This window comes from Terrapene carolina, unplaced genomic scaffold, assembly GCF_002925995.2.
Source record: "Terrapene carolina triunguis isolate 2854851 unplaced genomic scaffold, T_m_triunguis-2.0 Scaffold62, whole genome shotgun sequence".
NCBI classification, from domain to species: domain Eukaryota; kingdom Metazoa; phylum Chordata; order Testudines; family Emydidae; genus Terrapene; species Terrapene triunguis.
In genome coordinates, this window is record NW_020664413.1 from 48,954,263 (window position 1) to 48,960,605 (window position 6,343).

The window sequence follows — 6,343 nt, forward strand, 5'->3', positions numbered from 1 at the left end:
TGAATTAAAATGAGTCTCAGGGACACAATTAGGCAGTGAATGGGGGGTGAGGGGAGGGAAGGGGAAAGGCTTTTTTCATTATGCCTGTATTCCATTTCTTTTGTGAACAGATCAGATATTGTCATTAAGTCTAACTTTCTTTTCAAAACAACATCAAAGACACGTGGTTGAAGGAAACTGTGAAATGCATATCCTTTCCCAATCCAGGCTTCTGCATGCAGAATGCTAGCTAAGGTCTGACATTGAGCTTCTGTATGGATGCCATTCCCCCCCCTTAGATATGTAAGTCTTGTTTATAAACCCAACCTTCCACACGACAGCTAGGCACCTGTGTCTCTGACACACGTAAGTCTCTTTCTTTGGCTCTTCCAGCAAAAGTCCAATGTTTACATTGCCTTGTAGTTGTCTTTGGTGCATGCAAACATTACCCAACCAGTTTCCTATTTCTTTAACTTGCCTCAGTCAGCTGCAGGTTGACTCTGTACTCCCTAGCAACGACCACCCCTTCTGTCTTAATGCAATCTGCAAACTTGTCCCACTTTCTAGACACATACTGCAGTTTCTGACAGGATTGGTCCCCATATTGAGCCTTTTTGATTTCATCTTTCAATCCAGGTACATTTGCCAGTGTTGATGCTTGCCCTGCGGACTTTGCTTACCAGCTTCCTGTAGTGGTGTATTATTAAACACCTGGCAACTTATATCCTGTCACATCAGCTAAAATCAGCTGGTATGCCCTGGGCATCAGTTCCTACAAGCAAACTCCCCAGGATAGGTAGCAGAGCTTTTCCAGTGGAGGGCCCTAATCTGTGCAATTTGCTCCCTATGGATTTGGTGATCTTGAGCATGCTTATTTGGACAGGTGTTTTGCTAACTGTTATTGTTTGCTTGTAATCATGAAGGTAATTTGGCTGCAAATGTTTTCTTGCAGCAGCAGTGACTGCTGTTTATAAGCTACCCGTGTTGGGTAATTTGTATTTGATTTTGTATCTTTTTATATTTTTGTAAAGACCCCAGATGCTGAAGAGAAGGGCACTTTACAAGATCCTTATATATTATCACTCAACACTGAATTTAACAAGTGTCCTAGTCATTATTTTTCACTGAAATCAATGACTAGGTAAGGGAATTAACTTAGTTTTTTATTTTTAAGGTATAATAAATTAAGCATCCTTAATCTTGTTTTCAAAAGCCCAGTGACATAACATAGTCATCTATATTCAGTCAGGAACCTCATTTGTGCAACAAACTAGGACCTCTTTAGGTAGCACCCCCAAATTATAAATGTTTCATACACTGTCAGGAAGTCATTTAGGACTAAATTGTACCTATAATGCAGGGGTAGGCAACCTATGGCACGCGTGCCAAAGGTGGCATGCAAGCTGATTTTCAGTGGCACTCACACTGCCCGGGTCCTGGTCACCAGTCCGGGGGGCTCTGCATTTTAATTTAATATTAAATGAAGCTTCTTAAACATTTTAAAAACCTTATTTACTTTACATACAACAATAGTTTAGTTATATATTATAGACTTATAGAAAGAGACCTTCTAAAAACGTTAAAATGTATTACTGGCACGCGAAACCTTAAATTAGAGTGAATAAATGAAGACTCTGCACACCACTTCTGAAAGGTTGCCAACCCCTGCATAATGTAATGTTAAACTATATTATAATAAAAAGAACAGGAGTATTTGTGGCACCTTAGAGACTAACAAATTTATTCTGTCTATAAGGTGCCACAAGTACTCCAGTTCTTTTTGCAGATACAGACTAACACGGCTGCTACTCTGAAACCTATATTATAACGTTTAGCCACTAGGTGGTACCATGAATAACATACCTGTCCCAGGACTTCTCCTGGGGTAGAGCAGTTATATGGCTCTTCTCACTCAGGGTCAGGGCTGAACCTCCAGGAAGAATCGAGCCCTCAGAGAGAGACTTTGGCTTGGACAACACAACTCTTTTCATTTGTTGATTTTTAAACTTAACAACAGCAAAAGTGCTCTTATCTTGGATGTGAAGGTGGGGTGATCTGTTAGATTTAATCATGCATTAGGAATGCATTTACTTTAAGAAGACTTGTCAATCACACATTCAATACTCAGAATTAGTGGGAATGTCAATAATTTCTGGTAAGGACAGAAGTTGAAAACACCCACTCTTCAGGACCAGGAACCTTTATCTGCACTCTCACAAGCTAATCAATGAATAGCTCAAACACAGGGACATAGTGATGAATTAGTCATTAATAAACTTTAATTGTGTTTGTAACTGAACATAAAAAGAATAATCAGTGGGGAAATTATACTTTGACTACTCAGTTACTCAATTGTCAACCTTTGTACATATCTATAGCAAATAAATCACGGATGCAGTAGAGTGTTCAGAAGCATTCAGATTAAACCATTTACATTGCAGACCAAACAAGTAGCGAACTATAGCAATAGCATCAAAGAATGCAGGTGAGTGTATAAAATTATTGTCCAGAATTTAAGTATATTGTATAGAAGAATTCAGGCACATGCCAGGACATGTAAATGTCTCAGCTGGATTCCAGTACACTTCTCAAATAGCTGTTTGTTGAAAAGCATTCTGCATGGAAGCATACAAATGAACAGTAACACTTAGCATCAGATGCAACATTAGTCTTTCAATTATTCAAATAATTTAATTCCAAATGTCCTTAAAAATTAGAGCAAAAGTGATGTCTGCAGTGTAGTCAGCTACAAATTGTGAGTTTCCTGCTGTGACACTTGTGGGGTTTGGTGGGGTTTCTATAAATTTGGCCTAGCTGCAGCAGTTCATGTTAATTTTGGAATGACTCTCCTTGGGTCTTACAATGCTATTTAGTATTAAAATAGAGGGAAAGGACAAGGTGAGACAAAAAGAAAAGGGGACATCCTCACAGTGATCTCACTGACTTTGGCTAAAAGCCCTGACAAAATCCCACAGATTTGTGGGAAAATTCTGTGCAAATGTTGCCTAAATTTCCCTCTGATTTCTGTTGACCCTCCCTGTTGATAAAAATATGATCCAGTACCTATGAAAGTCAACGGACTATCAGTCAATTTCAATTGGCATTGGATTAATCCCCCTAAGTGTTGTGCATTATTTGCCTGATCCAAAGCCCATTTGCTTCGCTGGGTTTTGGATTATAACCTATTAGTTAAAGTCCGTTGTCTTCGGTGGGAGCTATGGATGCTCTGAAATTAGGCCATACGCCTTACTTAAAGTCACACAGGTCCTGATCCACAGTGGTACTTAAAAGAACAGGAGTACTTGTGGCACCTTAGAGACTAACAAATTTATTAGAGCATAAGCTTTCGTGGCCCACAAAAGCTTATGCTCTAATAAATTTGTTAGTCTCTAAGGTGCCACAAGTACTCCTCTTCTTTTTGCGGATACAGACTAACACGGCTGCTACTCTGAAACCTGTCATTATGCAAGTGGTACTTAGAGACCCATTCCAGTAGGCAGCCTCTGAGCACACCTACTTGATTGGACCGCACACATGAATCAAGTACAGGATTTTGCCTTCTATGTCTGTCTTCTGATAGTTGGCAACCAAGGGCACAAGCAGCTTACACACAGTACTGGCTGGGTATATCAGGCCTCTGCAATGCTTAATGGGGGAACAAAAAGGTGCATGAACTCTGATAATGCTTTATTTCTTCCTTGCTTTTTCACTTTTACATTTTTCCCATTAAACTTGTTTTTCAACCTTTGATTCCTAGCCCCGTTTTCTTCTTGTTCAAGTGAAATAGCAGAGAAAAGCATTGAGCCTTGGTATTGTGGGAAGGGAAATCCTGTTTTTTCCTGACTATTCATAACAGGCAATTCCATTTTTGTTTCTGTGACCCAGCTCCAATGATAGCAGTGATGCACTGTTGGACTTCCCTGCGGAGGTTCTAGGTAGCTGAATTTGAGCTTTTATGTAAAGGGGATTAGGACCATTAGCAACCCAAGAACTGCATTTGCAAGGTTTGGTGAATGAACCGCACACAAACTAAAATTGTCAGTGTTCACACACTTCTAGTTGTTACTTGATCACCAAGGCCTACAGGTAGCAGTTTCCATGTAACCAATTTATGATGGTGGCATCTAGTAGTTAAACTAGGAAACCAGGACTCATTGTTCCTGGCTTTGCCAATGACTTATCATCGGGTTACTTAAATTCTCTGTGCCTTGCTTCAGCCATCTGTGTTGTGAGACCTAATTAGATGTTTGTAAAGAACATTGACCTACTCAGATGAAGCAAAGCGCTATAGAAATGCAAAACAATATACTACTATTAGTAATTATTAAAATATAGGTTTAGCCAAGAAAAAGGAAGCCTTTAAAACCATGAACCCATATAACTCATTTAACAAATACCCTTCTATAGAGTTCACTGCTTCATTTCTGCTGTCCATATCTGGTAAAGGGCTATGAAGTGAACAGTTTTTTTCTAAACACTAATTAGAATCTTTCCTTTAATTCATTTTTTACACTTGTGTGGTTCTTTCATTCTTAAGCTTTTGAGGCCTATCTGCTCAAATTATAGCACTAGTTCTAACTAATTTCTTTCCTTCTGGTTTTGCTTATACTAGGGGAAAAAGTTGTTTTTTTTAAACCCTAGTGTAGGCAAGTTATATGTTCACATATTAGCTAGTCTAGGTGGACACCAGGGATTTATTCAAAATGTCAAAACCATGCTTGGAAAGGCTTAGCCATGTGTGCAAGTAAGGATATCACTATCCTACAATCAGGGGAGTGATTGCAGTATGTGTAGACACATGGTTTGGTCTAGCTATCAGTGAAACTGTGGCAGCATGGACTTCAGTTTGGTTTGTACAAGCCCATCTGAAACCCCTGTGTAATTCAGCCCATACTGAAATCTGTGCCACTGAGCCTTCACTAGGTACTCATGATAGCTAAATTAAAGCTAGATCAGGTATGTCTATACATGCTACAGTTACACCTCTGATTGTGGTATAGACATATCCTAAGACAGTCATTGAATCAAGGCTCTAGGACAAGGGTGGGCAAACTACAGCCCAGGGGGCCACATTTGGCCCTTCAGACGTTTTAATCCGGCCCTAGAGCTCTCGCCGGGGAGCGGGATCCAGGGCTTGCCCCGCTCCGCGCGTGCCGTGGCTCTGCGCGGCTGCCGGAAGCAGCGGGATGTCCACCCTTCTGCTCCTACGTGTAGGGGCAGCTAAGGGGGCTCCGCACGCTGCCCCTGCCCCAAGCGCCACTTGTGCAGCTCCCATTGGCCAGGGTTCCCGGCCAATGGGAGCTGCAGGGGCGGTGCCTGTGGACAGGGCAGTGCACAGAGCTGCCTGGCCACGCCTCCACGTAGGAGCTGGAGGAGGGACATGCCGCTGCTTCTGGGAGCTGCTTGAGGCCTGCACCCCGACCCCCTCCTGCACCTCAACCCCCTGATCTCCCTCCTGCCCTCTGTGCCCCTTGGTCCCAGCCCAGAGCACTGCCCCAACCCCTCATTCCTAGCCCCACCCCAGAACCCACACCCCCAACTGGAGCCCTCACCCCCCCCACACACACACCCCAACCACCTTCCCCAGTCCAGAGCCCCCTCCCACACCTTGAACTCCTCATTTCTGGCCCCACCCCAGAGCCATCACCTCCTCCTGCACCCCAACCCCCAATTTTGTGAGCATTCATGGCCCGCCATACAATTTCCATACTCAGATGTGGCCCTTGGACCAAAAGATTTGCCCACCCCTGCTCTAGGAGGCAGCCGTTTACAGCTCCCTAGGGGCAGCTTTTCTGATAAAACTGGATTCTCAAGGTGTGGGGTTCCCAGACTTTATTGTATTGCAGCTCCCTTCCAGGATTTTAAAACTAGATGGCTCCTCACAACCAAATAACTTTTTTTAACCAACTCAAGACACTAGCTTCAAGGATATTGACTTAAGGAGTTAAAACACTTTTGCAACTACTTATAGTTTAGAAAAATAAGCACCTATCCCTCCCTCCCTTCCCCTGTCTGCTGGTGCTGGTCAGCACTGGGAGCCTCACTTTGCCTTTACTCTAGGGGGGGCTTTCAATCAAGAGCTTTCCTATGGGTGCTTCCCCCAGCAGGGAGTCTCTCTGCTGAAGTCCCCACACTCCAGGGGGCACAGAGCAGTTCCAGTGCCCATAGATAAAGTGATTTTAAGCCTAGTTTAATGGTCTCATCATCAGAAAAGAACACAGACTGGCATATTAATTCCCCCCCCCCCCCCCAACGCTGGTGGCTTCCCCACGAGGCCTTGGTAGGGCCCCAGAGAGCTGTGGCTCAGTCTGGGAAACGCAGAGCTAGGCATTGGGCGAGATTGTGGCTTTCCTGCCACACATGC